Source organism: Typopeltis vanoorti, chromosome 5 (assembly GCF_054136105.1).
Source record: "Typopeltis vanoorti isolate ZY-2024b chromosome 5, IOZ_Tvanoo_1.0, whole genome shotgun sequence".
NCBI lineage: Eukaryota > Metazoa > Arthropoda > Arachnida > Uropygi > Thelyphonidae > Typopeltis > Typopeltis vanoorti.
Window position 1 is genome coordinate 125,075,586 of NC_143553.1, and position 15,856 is coordinate 125,091,441.

The following is a 15,856-nucleotide window of genomic DNA, read 5'->3' on the forward strand; positions in this document are numbered from 1 at the left end:
TCCTGGTGGCATTCTAAAGAAAAAAAAAAATCTTGATTTATATATGGTCTCGTGTTCACATTTACTTAGCTATTGCAATATCGATGCTTATTCTTCTTTTCATCATGTTACTGTTTTATAGTGTAGACTCTCATTTGCTTTTCATTGGCTAAGAATATCAATGTTTATTCTGACTTGCTAAATTTAGTAAAAGCAAAGATTACAAGCATTTATATGTACTGTGTATTTTTCCCACTTGTGCACAATGCTACATGAAGAATTTCATAGTGCGTGCTTTGCTTGCTGTATATTAAAAATCTGGCTCTTATTACTTTTTAAATTGAATTCATTAATTTTAGTAATGCAAAATTGAGGCACCAATACATACTACTAATTTTCTTTACAGAATTAAGAGAAATATCCTGTTTTTTAGCATAGTTCAATTTCCTGTTAACTGGCTGTGAGAAATTTGTGATAACATTTACTTAATAAATCTTCATCATCATCATCAAAATACTGCCATATAAAGATATGATGGTACTACATAAAAAATTTACATCATTACTAACTTCCTATCTACAATTTTCCTCCAAATCAGTCGGTTACCTGTCAAGACTCTAACATTATCAGTTCTTATATTTCTATCTTCTAAGGCACTTTTTACCATATCAATCCACCTATATCTTGGTCTTCCTGTGGGTCTTTTTCCTGCCAACCTGGCAGAGAACACTTGTTTTGCTAATCTTTTCTCTCCCATTCTGTTTAAATGACCATACCACCTGACATTAGCTCTGCTAACACATTCCTGGATGCTGACAATGTCAAGTTCAATCCTAATATCCTCATTTTTAATGTGATGTTGCCATGATGCCATCAGTTCATGTCCCTAATCTTTCTCAGGACTATTGTATTGCAGTCTCTAGTCTTTTTGGTCAAATGTTTTACTTCTGACCCGGTTCTCAGATCCATAAGTTAAAATTGGTTTGAACACTGTCTTGTATACAGCTAATTTAGTGTTATGGCTAATTTCTCTCTTATTCCATATAAATTTATTCATTTGACTTCCTACCATACCAGCTTTGTTGATTCTGTTGTCTATTTCCATATTTAATTTACCATCTTCACTAAAAATCGTGCCTAAGTAGCTGAAATGTTTTACTTGTTCCACAGGTTCTCCATTCACAACACAGTTGACATTTTCAACGATTCTACCTATTTTCATTGTCTTTGTCTTTTTATTCCTTACCTTCATACCTATTACCTTCATATCTATTACAACAGTTATTCAATTTAGTCAGGGAATTTTGCCAATTTGTAGTGGATTTATTTAGAAGTATAACATGGTCTGCATAAAGCAAAGAGCTGACATTAACATCACCAATTCTGATATCATGTTTAATACCACTTTCCTTCATAATGTGATCCATATAGATAATGAATAACAGAGGGGATAATATACATCCTTGTCTGACACCAAATTTAACATTAAACCATCTTCATGTACTTCAATTCTAACTGCTGACGAAGTATTGCTTGATATAATGTCCCATTGACACTATATAAATTTTGAATTGAATAGCTTTTTGAATAGCTTCTCTCTTGCTATCTTGTCATATGCCTTTTCCAGATCTACAAAACTTAAATTCAGATCTTCGTTATATTCCCATGATTTCTCAACTATATGCCGTAAAGTGAAAATCTGACCCTAACAGCATCTATCAGGAATTTAGCAATTCTATAGGTGGGAGAGTCAATACAATTCACGATAGGTCTTACTGAATAACCTTCTTTATGAATTTTTGGGAGGATGTTTGGAAATAATATTATTTATCAATATTAATTTCTAGCATGCTACAACAGTTTTTAATTGGTAAACCACCAAGTGCTGTATGTGCCTTATATTCCTGTTTCTTTGATTTGCCTGTTTCTATACATTGATGATCTGTTATTTTCAGTACCAAATATCTGTACTTTCCTTTCATTAAAGTTAATTACTGTCATTATCGTGTAATTTATTGTTTTGACTGATTGTATATTATGTGAGATTTTAGTTTTGCACATGGGATTTCCTCCACCACTACCTCTCGTGATTCTCCCTGTATAAACAGCCTTGACATCTTGTCAATACCCATGCTTCTAATTCATTTCTGAACTACATCGTCCTTGTAGGAATTAACAATGTGCCCTGCACTTTGCTTTATAGACCATAAAGCAGGTGATAAAAGCTTTATTCTCATGCTAGTAGCTATGGTGTTATACTGTGGTTTGCTTGTGAGGTCACAGTATTACACTTGCTGCTAATGACTGATTTTAAAATTGTTTTAATTAAATACGCCTAGTTATACAAGCTGAATGTCATATTCAAATCATTTGTATTGCAGTTTTTTAATTTCATGAAAATAATTATTTTATTGCTGATTAGATTACTTTGAAGTCAAATTGGTTTAGAATGAAAAATCCTTTCCGAGAATTTTTTCATTGTTTAACACAATACATGAGATTTTTCCCCACTGCATTGAATTAAAAAGGGAAAAAAATTCAAATTTTTGCATTAAGATATGTTTAAATCTTGGTCTGTTATTTGTGACACTTATTTTTATGCTTTGTTAAGCTGTATTTTCAGTGGAATAGGAATGGTATTGGTTCAATTGCCAAGGGTGCATGTGGCAAAATTTTACCAAGTATCATAACTCTCATGCTATAAAATGCATCAGTGACGAATTGCATAAACAACTTTAAAAGTCTAGCTCTGCTGTGTATTACACACTCAGATGATCTAATCTCTCTACTATAGGAATGATTCATTCTGAGTAGTAATCACATCTGTGCCATGTATTGTTTTTAGCGGCAGATGAGAATGGTAGGTTGGGCCTTAGAAATTAAACTTTTCAGATGATAAACAGGACGTGCAAAAAAAAAAATATATATATATATATATATATATATATATATATATATATATATATATATTCATTACATAAAAAGCAAGAAAAAAATATAAAATCCATGCCTAGAGATTTTGGAGCAGTTGCACCAAAATTAAGTTGCAATTAACAATAAGATATCCAACTGTAAGCATGATGACAAGGCATGTGGAATTTCACAAGGAAAGAAAAGAAAAAAAAAAAAGTTCATATATTTCAATAAATGTTATTTGCCATTTTTTTTTCATCATCATCAATTTCATAATATGTACTCCCAAAGAGTGTTCACGTTACTATGACAACAGTAAATGATTAAGTTTACATTATTATTAATCTGCTATCAGCAGTTTTGCTCCAAATCAATCTATTACTCATGAGCACTCCAATATATTGTCTTATCTAACATTTTGTGCTTCTAAGCACTTCTGAACTGAATTAGTTTACCTAGACCTTGGTCTTCCTCTGGATATCTTTCCTACCATCTTCACATCAGGTGCCTGTTTTGCTAATCCATTCTATTTAAGTGGCCATACCACCTTTGATCTGCTGACACATTCTTGAATGCTAAATAATGTTAAGTTCCTTTTTTAATATCTTCATTTTTAATGATTTTGCTATTGATGCCATTGATTCACTTCCCTAATTTTTTTCAGAAACCTCATATCTGTGGGCTCTAGTCCTTGATCAAGTGCTTTATTTCTAATGCAACTCTCAGATCCATAACTTAAAATGGTTTAAACACTATTGTTTTAAACTGTTAGTTTGGTATTTTGACTAATTTCTCTCTTATTCTATATAAATTTATTCAGCTGGCTACCCACCATTCCAACTTGGCTTATTCTGTTTATTTATTTCCAGATTTGACCTGTCAGCTTGACTAAAACTGTGCTTGAATAGCTGAAATATTCTACTTGTTCTATAGGATTTCCATTCAGAATGCAGCTAAAGTTTTCTGTGTTCCTGCCTATTTGCATAGTTTTGGTCTTTTTATTGCTGATTTTCATGTTACAGTTGTTGTTCAATTTTCTTAGTGAATCCTAGAGACATGTACTAAATGTGTTTAGGAGGACATCATCTGCGTAAAGCAAAGAGCTAAGTTCGACATCTTTGATTCTAATATCAGGCCTGATGCCACTTTCATAATATGATCCATATAGAAGATGAATAAGATTGGAGATAATCTGCATCTTGTCTTACCTCTAATTTTACATCAAACCATTTCCTTCAATTCTAACTGTTGATACAACTTAAATATAGACCTTGTATTGCTCTATATAATATTCCATTCTCCCCATATAATTGTAGTGTTTTTTGAAAAGCTTTTCTCTGGGTACCTTGTTGTATGCCTTTTCCAGATGTACAAAACTTAAGTACAGATCCTAATCATGTTCCTGCAATTTCTCAACTATTTGTCTTAAAGTGAAAATCTGATCCTGACAGCCTCTATTTGGTCTGAACCTGGCTTGTTCTTTTCCAGGTTTCTCCTCCACAATCTTTCTCAACCTCTTTTCAAGTATGCTTGCATAAATCTTACCTGGAACACTCAGTAGAAAAACTCCTCTGGAATTCTCACATTCAGTTTCATTCCCTCTTTTGTAGATGGGCTTCAGCTGCCTTTCTACATTTCAAGTTTTTAATGGCTTCTTCCACTTCACATACCAATATGTACTCCTCTTTGCATTTCTTTTGAAAATTTTCTAGTATGGTTCTGTCACTGCTTGGTTCGTTTAAATCTTTCAAATCAGTTTACTCCAGATATCTAGTATATCTCTATTTTCATCCTTCATGTCACCTATATCATCTTTGATTCCTTCTACAGTATTCTTTCCTTTATTTCCAAGCTTCTTCAACAGTCTCCAGAACATCCTGCCAATGCCCTGACATTTACCCTTCATATTCTTATCATTCTTCCTATGATTTGTGTTCAGCTACTTTTACACACAGCTAAGCTTACTTATGTTTTTTTCTGTATTCTTTTAGGGCATCTGCTGGCTTATTTGCGAAGAACTTTCAGTATGCTTTCCTCCTTTCCAGGAACTTCTTTAACTTTTTGTGTCCTCTATGGTGTTTTTATTTTTGTATCCTTGCAGACTTCACTACGTACTACCCAATTAGCTGAATCAATCAATGTCTTCTTCAGTGTTTGCAATTGAGACTTCAAGGTCCGGTTCTTGTTTTCAATTTGTTTCATATTTTCTTCAATAATGGTTGTATTGCTGAGTCTGCAGTTTACTTATAAAAGCTGCTCTTCTTTTCAGTGTGATACCCATTTTTATTCTACTTAGTACTAAGTAATGGTTACTTCCAATTTCAAATCCTGTGTACAGTCTTGTATCCTGAACAAGAATAAAGATATCACTATCAACAATGACATAGTCATTGAGGCTTTTCTTATTCCCTGTGTCTTCTCTCCATGTAAACCTGTGTACATCCTTATATTGAAACATTAAAGATTAGTAATGACTAGTCCATGTCCTGAGCAGAAGTCCAACAAATACTTATCATTATTATTAGCTTTGCCCTTTTCTCCAAATTTTCCCAAAATGTTCCTATATGCTTGATGGGATAAATTTCCTATTCTGCTGTTCAAATCTCTATAAAGTACTGCTTTTTCCCATTTTATTTGTCAGCTGCCTGTTCTAATGATCTCTCTCAAAATTCCTTCAATTCTTCCTTGGAAGAACCTTCTGTGGAACCATAGGCACAAATAAATTTCATTGTCCATGTCCCTATTTTGAAGTTTGCCCAAATAATTATTTGACACTTCTTTCCAATCGGAAAGTTTATCTTCATAGTGATAGCATCCAACACAAGAATGTGCTGAATGCTATCACTACTGCTTCCTTTCCTTGATCATTATTGCCTGAAAACAACATCCTATACTTAACACTTAGTAAGTAATTACCTGTTTTTGTCTTCTTTGAAATTTCTGCAATGCAATTTATGTCTGCATGGTACTTCCCCATCTTCTGCAAGTTCAGTTTCCTTTGCATTAATACTCCTTATACTGGTGATTCCTATCTTCAGTTCTTCTGATGGTGGGTTTATTCTTCTAGAATTTGAGTTGGAGTTTGTTTCAGTAGCTAATAGTTTAACTGGGTGATGCTGCAGCTGGCATGAAATCTCAAATATGCTGTAGCATCATATGCATTTGTTTTTTAAGCCAATAGAGAATACAATTTGGTCATCTAAGTCCCAAATTGCCATCCCATCCTCATTTGTTCAGTACCCAGTAGATACCTACTAACAGTGCGCACCATATGAAGGTGAGGATTGGACATTAGGTCAGAAGCCCCAGTTCTTCACATTCCTGAAAGGTGATGTCAAAGTTTCCCAGTTTTTTGGCTTTGACTCTTAAGCAATCCCATCAAGTTTTTCATATTTAACATGATTATTTTCTGTGCAAGTATTTCAAAACAGAATGAAAAGTTTCAGCAGTATTTTTATTAATATGAAAGAATCTAAATAAAATTCCTTATTCATTTCACTGATTGAAAGAATAAATGATGGCAAATATTGTCAGTAGTAAATAAATATATTGCTAAGATCTCATATTTCAAAATACATGTATTTTATTTTCACACAAAGAAATTTTTATATTTCTTGTGAACAAATGAAATGAAATACGAAGTGGAATGGATTTATCCTTGAAGTATTATAAGGTAGTTCATGGATTTATGATGTACTTTGGAGATTAATGGTGAGATGTATGGTGTGCTCATTGAAAAAATGTTTCATGGAACCATTATATGTTCTAAGAAACTGAATGAAGAGTAGTTTGAGATATAGAATGTTTCAGGAAACATTCTGTTTCAGTGCACCAGTTCTATTATTCTTTCTCTCTCCCTCTCCCTTCCTTAATTGGTTTTAGCTGGGAGATTAATGGGCAGACATACAGTAGGCTACCTGGATGTTTCATAGGAACTAGTGCATATTCCAAGACTTTGGATAGAGTGCTGTAGTATATTTTCATAGGAAAAATTCACATATCTCAAGGCACTGGTTAGGGAGTAGTATATCAGTATAAATATGGCTTCAAATTTTCTATGTAACATATTGCTATTCTCCTTTCAATTTTTGGTTTTGTTGAAAGTATGCATGAAATTTGTCACTTAGTAAGAAGGAAAGAAAATGGGTGACATTCAACAGAAAATCAAAATATTAAAAAGTGAGAATGCCCTGATCTCAGATCTACAATGAGCAGTATTTGAAAACCTGCTGCGGTAGCTATTTTAGCAAGATAGGAAAGTCCAGTTTTTTTAATCTACATGAAATCTTCTAAGATACTGAGCCACAGTATCACATGCACTGAGAACACAGCAAAATCATTAAACTTAAAGCAATCCACTATGCTTTCATTTCAGTAGACAGGCTTATACATTGCTTGTAACTATTATTTTCGGAAATGACAACATATACTTCTTCTTCTTCTGCAGCTTCTCCCACTTAAGTGGGGTCACTGTTTGTTATGAGTCTCCTCCACACCTTCCTATCTTGGGCTGTCACCACATCCAAGTTCTTCATCTTCAAGTCCTCTTCTACCAGCTCCCTCCATCTCTTCTTTGGCCGCCCACGCTTCTGCCTTCCTTGCACATCCATCTGCATGACCCTTCTTCCCACATATTCGTCCTCCCTCCTCATCACATGACCAAACCATCTCAACCTTGCCTCCTGTATTTTCGCTCCTAAGTTTGTAACTTTCACTGTTCCCCTGACATAGTCATTTCTCAGATGATCCTTTCTGGTCACACCGCACATCCACCTAAGCATTCTCATCTCTGCTACTTCCATCCTGCTGATGTTATTTTTCCTCAGGGTCACAGTTTCTATAGCATATGTCATAGCTGGCCTCACTACTGTCCTATAAATTTTGCCTTTCAGATTGATCGGCACCCTCTTATCACATAACACTCCAGCCATCTCCCTCCAGTTCCTCCAACCTGCTTGTATCCTGCATCCCACTTCCTTCTCACTTCCTCCATCTTCTTCCACTGTCGAACCTAAGTATCTAAAGTCTCTCACCTTCCTGATGACATTTCCTTCCAGCTCCAGGTCTGTCTCCTGGCCACCGCCCACTGCGCAACACATATACTCTGTCTTACTTCTGCTCAGTCTCATACCTCTCTCTTCCAGTACTTTTCTCCATCTTTCCAGTTTAGTTTCCGCTTCTTCTCTTGTATCTACACACAGCAAGATGTCATCTGCATACAACATTGTCACAAATGACAACATATACTAAAATATTAATTATAATAACTTTGAAGTAATACTTTCCTGTATTATGGCAACATTATGTTGCCATCATCTGAAATCAGAAAAATTGTGAATGCAGGGAATAATGCTGGGTAAATGAGGCTGAAGAAAGTCAGGCCTAGAGTCCTAAATGGCAGCCCTTAGTGGGCTAGATTAGGTGGTCTTGGCAGTTTGGCTGAAGATCTGGGGGTGAGTGCTTCCTAAATTTGGGGCATTTTCATGCATCCAAATTGTTGAAGTTTGAAAAGTTTCTCAGGGCTGAGGCAGATTTGAGGGATATCCTCTGATATTTGCTGTGGTGTAATAGTGGCCTACTTCCAGCATATCCTGTTATGAGTGTCCAAAGCATGGTCAGCAAGTCTTGTGTTCAAAAATTCTTATACTGGCTGTCCTTCCTGTTTGGCCATAATAGGACAGTTTGCAATTGCAAGGGACCTAGTAGATGCCTGTTAGGTCTGGGGAGTGTGGCTGGTCTTTGATTGAGCGAATAAGGGATGCCAATTTTGTATGTGGTCTGTAAGTGGTTGTAACATTGTATTTCCTTAAGATTTTTGTTAATTTTTTGGATGTACCCAGACATTTGGAATGGTGGTAGTTTTGAGTAATCTCTGCTCTGAAGGGGGGGGGGGGGGAATTGTGGTTGCGTGGTTTTAATATTTGTTGGGGGATAGCTATTGGCTAAGAAAATGTTGAGAATATGGTCAAGTTGTGTAGTTAGGACACTGATATCAGAACTGATTGATTTTGTCCTGTTATATAGGGGCTTTTATAATCTCATATTGTTGGGGTGGGGGTGACTGCTGGTGAATGTATCTACCTGTATGCGTGTGCTTTCTGTAAACGGAGAATGCCAGTGATCCATCAGGCTTGCATGTAATCAGTGTCTAGGAATGGGAGACTTGTTTTCCTCTTCTAAGGTAAACTGTTTCCTGGAGTGTTGATTTCTTAGATGTGTTAAGAAAATGTTGAGAGTATCTAGTCCATGTGTCAAAATGGAGAGCAAATCATCTGCAAAGCATAGCCGGACAGTGGGTTTATGTCGGACAGAGTTTAAGGGTTTCTACAAAGGTCTCCATGAAGTTGGCCAGGGGTGGAGGAAGTGGAGAACCTATGGCTATCCCCTCTGTTTGTAGAAATGCTGCCAGGACAATAATGTTATCCTGAATCGTGTGAAATTGAAACACTGGTTTACTTCATCAAATGCTCTCTGCATTATACAGGCACATTAGCTTTGCTCCTTTATGGGAATAGTTTGTTCTATTTGCATTCTCTCATGTAGAATGAGGCATCCTCAGCCTTCCCAACCATATTGCCAACAACAGCCTGGATGTAGCTAGTGTACTCACTCACGCTAAACCACCAACAAGCAAATCTCTCAAGAGAAGAATCTGAAGCTCTGCAAGAAATTAAAAATAAAAACAACTGAATAGCAATTACCAAAGTGGATAAGGGAAATGCCACTGTGGTTTTAAACCAAGTACATTACACTGGTAAACTTTGCCTCCTTACTTTGATATCACATACTATCTACCTTTCCTATAGACCAGGGTTTCCCAAACTTGTTCCGTGGAAGGAGAATAAGTGTTCTGCAAGAAGTTCTGCTGGAATTTGTCATTTTAGTTTTCTAAGCATTTTTCATCATCATCAAATTCCTGACATGTACCCTCAAGGGGTGTACAGGATATGATAGTACTACATGAAAAATTTACATCATTACTAACTTCCTATCTACAATTTTCCTCCAAATCAGTCTGTTACTTGTCAAGACTCCAACATTATCAGATCTTATATTTCTATCATCTAAGGCACTTTGTACCGTATCAATCCACCTATATCTTGGTCTTCCTCTGGGTCGTTTTCCTGCCAACCTGGCAGAGAACACTTGTTTTGCTAATCTTTCCTTGCCTATTCTGTTTAAGTGACCATACCGCCTGAGATTAGCTCTGCTAACGCATTCCTGGATGCTGACAATGTCAAGTTCTTTCCTAATATCCTCATTTTTAATATGATATTGCCATTGATGCCATCTGTTCACACCTCTAATCTTTCTCAGGACTCTCATATCTGCAGTCTCTAGTCTTTGGTTAAATGTTTTACTTCTGGCCCAGCTCTCGGATCCATAAGTTAAAACTTGTTTGAACACTGTCTTGTATACAGCATTTTTGTATATTAGCATTTTTCGTGAATAAATATTTTATAGTGGAAATATTCTGAGGAGAATAATATTCGTGAATATGTCGAAAAGCTCAGACCCAGAATGCCTAATAACATCTGTGTAGCAAATGTTAGTGACCAAGCCATGTATTTTTTTTAAACGTGGAAGTATTCGTGAATTATCATTAATTTTCACACATCAAAACCTTTCAATATTTGGGAAAGGGAATACTGCTGTTTATGACTTGTCATAAAAAAATTGCCTGCAAGCGGATTATAACAATGGACGGCATATCCTCTGTTCTCAAAATTGAAGGAAATGACATCTGCATAGCAAATGTCAGTGACCAATCAGCAAGGAAGTATAAAGAAAATTTTTCTGCTGAAATTGAAGATCAAGGTAATCTGTATCTGGTTCTCAAATCTAGTAATGCTGAATACTTTCTTCGCAAGTTCGTATTGTAGGGTGAGAGTTTCGAAACCGTAGTGCCGTGATTTTTTAAAAGTAATAGGCCTGCAGATTTAAATTCTAATATGAATAAGAGACAAGGGACTTTGTTTAATTTTGGTATTAAGAAATCTCATTGAAGGTGTTTGTGACACAACAGGTAGTGAGTCATCCTCCACGAGCCTACAAAGCGATCTCCAGGATGTACAAAAGGAGGGGAAAACTACCAGCACACAGGAGAAAAAGTCTGCATTCACTCGTAAGTACGTATAATAATATAAATTTTTTTGTGATCAGAATGGGATATGTCAATGAAAATCAGCACAAATTAATTTAATGTTTATGTTTAATTAATGATTAATTATGAATTAATACATTACAAAATAACCAAGGTGTTCAGTGAAAATTTCTGGATTTGTGAAGTGTTCCATCATAGGAAAAGTTTGTGAAACGCTGCTATAGACTATGATCCAACATATACAGATCAGAACACTTCATAGGCTCCTTAAAAAAGTCACCTAATGAGATGTGGAAGTTGAATAAAACCACTTTAACTCTAGAACCCCCCCCCCCCACAGTGTGTGTGTGTGTGTGTGTGTGTGTGTGTGTGTGTGTGTGTGTGTGTGTGTGTGTGTGTGTGTGTGTGTGTGTGTGTGTGTGTGTGTGTGTGTGTACTACCAAAAATCCATTAACAAAATGTGCAATCATGTCCCATATGGATGGCACTGATTTACTCATGAATTAGTCAACATTTAGCCGAAGTGTTCGTATAATATACTGGCAACACATCTTCACACAAAAACTCAGCCCACTTAAAAGCCAGCAGAGAAAACCTCGCACTCCAACACACTGATTAAGATAATTAAAATAACCTTAAGTCATACAACAGCACAGGTTCCAAGGGGAGTGGAAAGAAGATAAAAATTGTTCCAATACCTAAAGGTGGTAAGGATGTGGCTACAAATTGTAAGCCAATCTCTATATCTGGAGTTGTGGTTGAAGGTACTAGAGGTTGGTGAGAAGTGGGATATAGAAATGGGTTGATAACAGCAGTATTCTCTGTGGTTATCAGTATGAGTTTGTTAAAGGAAGATTATGTTTTGCTAACTCATGTACTATAACAAGGTGACAAATGTCTTGTACAAGGGAGATGCACATACAATGGTGTACTTAGATTTCAGTCTTTTAATAGACTGCCACACAATAAGCTGCTAAACATACTGTAATGGATGGGATGGGATCAGTGACTGGCTACAGTTAGGTATCGGAAAGTTGTATATGGGGTGCAGTATACCGAAAGAGGAAGTGGTGTGCCACAGGGATCAGTTTTGAGACCATTGTTGTTCAATTTATATATTAATGATATTGAATGGGTTTAACTAGTGATATGCAATGTTTGCAGGTGATGCAAAATTGGGGAGTGCAGTGCACTGTCGAGCAGATGTTATGACCTTACAGGAGGACTTGAATAAATTGCATGAATCGGCAATTAAGTGGAACTGTCAGTTACACTTACCCTGCTCACAACAACCTGTTTTTGGATTTATAGGATCCAAGCACAGGTTCTGAATTGCTGATATAAATTTAGAAAATACTGTGCACATTGTAAGCAATCCGAATTGTTATAAATATTATAAAAATATTCAATAAAAAAATGTATTATTCAAGGTGAATTTACAGTGATACAGTTGTTGTAATTTTATCTTGAATTCATATTTTGATTTTTCTTATTAATAAAATCAGTTATGTATAAATATATAGTAAGTAACACAAAACTCCTTATAACAATTTTTCATTATACACTATTTTAATACTTAAAATCATATAAATTATGGAGAGATTTAAAAAAAAAAAATGGTGTACATGTAACTTAGACATTTCATTTGGCTAGCCATTTAAAAATATTGTCATGCCTGCTGTATATCCTTGAATGAAAGATATTCTTGATACACAATGTGTTTGGAATACCCTCAAAGACAAATGAGAAAAAAAACTCCAGAATCCTTGTAAGCAAGGTGATGGTAGTGGTGTTTCATTAGAAGATGCGTCATCTACTATGTTGAAGCATAATTGGTATTTCCTCCAACAATGAAGATATGTAATACATGTCAAGTTAACTAGAACCATGTTTGTTAAAACATACCACCATACAATAAAGTGGGGATTGGCTTGGACAAAAGAGAGGGCATGTTGTGCATAGTACATATATATTAGATCATTAATTGCCATGGATGATAATATAATTAAACAGAGAATGGATGTCATGTGCATTGGGATAATTTGATTGTTCTGTTTTCATATAACTGTTAATAGAAATGAAATCAATATATAACAAAAATGGGATTTATTTCTGTACATGTATGGCCAGATGGTGAGGTTATACTCAGACGTGTTACGAGGTAGCAGTGAAAAAAAAAAAAGGTAAGTTTTTGTTATAATTTATTAGAATTTTACTTTAAATTTATGGGGAATCTAAGCTAGACAGATAAATCTGTATAATCTGCACAGTTTGCACTTGGGAAATTTTTTACTAAAACATAATATTTTAGTATAGTTTGTTAGTATTCTTTTTGCAATGTTTGAATAATGGTGGTAGCCGCAATTCACTTTGTCAGTTTTGTGGTGTGGTGTGGTGTGCTTGTGGCATGTCTGCATTCTGGCAGTTAGAAATGTGGCAGGTGAGAGACAAGGGAGTGTATGTCTACTTAAAATGTGGAAAATGGGAAGAACTTTGATTTATAAATTAGCATTACAGACCTTGGTGGTGTTACATTAGAAATGGGTAAATACCTATCAAGGTGAGGAAAATGAGCAGCATATGAATAAGAATATAAAAGTAAAGAGAGTAGTAGGTTTGAAAGATGGCATTGATTGGGAGGATGAATGTCAAGCTAGAGTAGATAGCTTATGCTGAGAGATAGATGTGCTGAAAGAAGTGGAATGAGTTGAGAAGTGTGAAAGAAGAGATTAGGAGACAGGAAACGACGAATGCAAAGCGAATCAGAATAGGAGAGGGAAAGAGTTATGAGAATGATAGAAGAAGAGAGAGAGAGAATAGGAGAACCAATGAAAGAGAGGGAATGAGAGAAAGGTGAGACAGTGCAGGAACCAGGGATGGAGAGATAACAGGATGACATTTAAGTGGAAGAACAAGGAGAGAAAGTGTGAGCAAGGAAAAAATAGTGGTAAGATCTGTGATGTATGGAGACGCAATGATCCGTGGTGTGCAAGATACGACAGGAGTGTCTGCCTGGAGGAACAATAGATAGTATGACTATGGCAGTTAAGCGAAGTGAAAGAGTGGATGAGATAATCGATGCACAGAAACTAGAATTATTGGTGTGGATGGTAGCAAGTGGCCTTTTGGAAATAGTCACTTGGGAGAAATTGGAATCCATTGTGTAATACTGAATTCACTGAGTCTGGAGGGAATAATGATAGGTATAGAAACAGTACCAGTGCTTTGAAGTTTCTTTATACAAATGCCAGGAATAAAGGAGATGAATTGATGGTGCTGATAGCCTCAGTCTGTCCGAAGATTATTGGGATCACTGAGACATGGTTGATGGAAGATGATATTACTGACAGGAACAGAAGTAGCAGGGTATTGCATTTTTCAGCAGAATAGGAAGAGCAAACATGGTGGTGGAATGCTGCTTGTGATAATTGATGAGTTGTTCCTTCTCAGATTGGATAATTTGGCAGGAAATGGCACTAATGGTGTTGAGGTGGACAAGATATTTAGTGGGATGTTCCTATAAGCCAGGAAGCATAAAGGGTGAAGAGCAGGAGATGTTTAGGCAGTTGAGCTTGGTGAGTGTAAAAAGAATTATTGTTAAGATGAAAAGCCAAAAGGCTATTTTTTTCTGGCGAGGTTGATATAAGTTAAGGGGATAAAAATCCCTTATTGTTTTTTCAGCCCTCGTCGGCATGAAACGTTACAGATCGTAGTGTTCGATCTTAGTTTCGCTTACTGACTGAAAAACAATAAGGGATTTTTATCCCCTTAACTTATATCAACCTCGCCAGAAAAAAATAGCCTTTTGGCTTTTCATCTTAGTTATACTATGTTAGAATGTAATATAGTGACACACCTTTCGGTCAATCGTTTAGCAAAAGTATGTAAGTTTTCTTCACTTAAACTCTGATATTAACTAGGTCTAGCTACTCACTGATGAGACCTCAAAAAAGGTTGAAACCGGTCTGGGTAGTGACCTCTCCTCATAATGTAAAACAGTACTACATCTCTTAAGAGCTGTGTTTTACATTATGAGAAAATATCAAGAACAGTGAGGAAGCTTGCTTCACCTTTGCAACGAGTTGCCGTGGTGTGGCACTACCAAGTGGTCTTGGATACGCTGACAGTTCGTCGGCATGAAACGTTACAGATCGTAGTGTTCGATCTTAGTTTCGCTTACTGGCTGAAAAACAATAAGGGATTTTTATCCCCTTAACTTAGAATTATTGTTATTGGAGATTTTAACTACAGCAGTATAAATTAGGAAGAAACTGCATGTAGTAGTAAGGGAATGGAATTTCTGGAATTATTGAGGACAAATATCTTATGCAACATGTGGAAGGAAGAGGTTCAAGACTTTTAGATTTGGTAATAACATCAAAAGATCCGATCATTATGATTAAGAGAGACCCTCAGGGAGCCAGATTCATTGAGGGAGGCCACACACACACACACACTACATGCACTAGCTGTCATACTTGTTTTTAAATTCATTCAATGCTTGCACACACACACACACACACACACACCACTCTGAGAGAAAAATCAATATCTCTCACCTTTCTTAGACATTCATTCTTCGCTTCCAAGAAGCTAGTAAAAAATTCCATTAACTGAAATCCTGTATGACCCTTTCAGAAGTTTATAAGTCTCAATCGCATCACCCCCCCCCTCTTTCTCCTGTTTGCTTGTGTTTGAAGTGTACAAATTTTCAATCTGTCTTCGTAATCAGTATTCCACAATCTTGATATCATTTTTAACACTCTCCTTTGCACTCTCTCCATATTCAGAATCACAACACAACCAGACCTGCCACAACACAACCAGACCTGCCCAGTGAGGTCTTATCAAGACCTTGTA

General features: G+C 35.9%; 1 protein-coding gene across 2 annotated transcripts in view; it reads left to right on the forward strand.

Moving 5' to 3' along the window:
- The window catches only part of LOC150106788 (receptor expression-enhancing protein 1-like), a 171,109-nt gene that overhangs the window by 61,100 nt on the left and 94,153 nt on the right, over positions 1–15,856 (forward strand). The gene's annotated exons all lie outside the window — the stretch shown is intronic.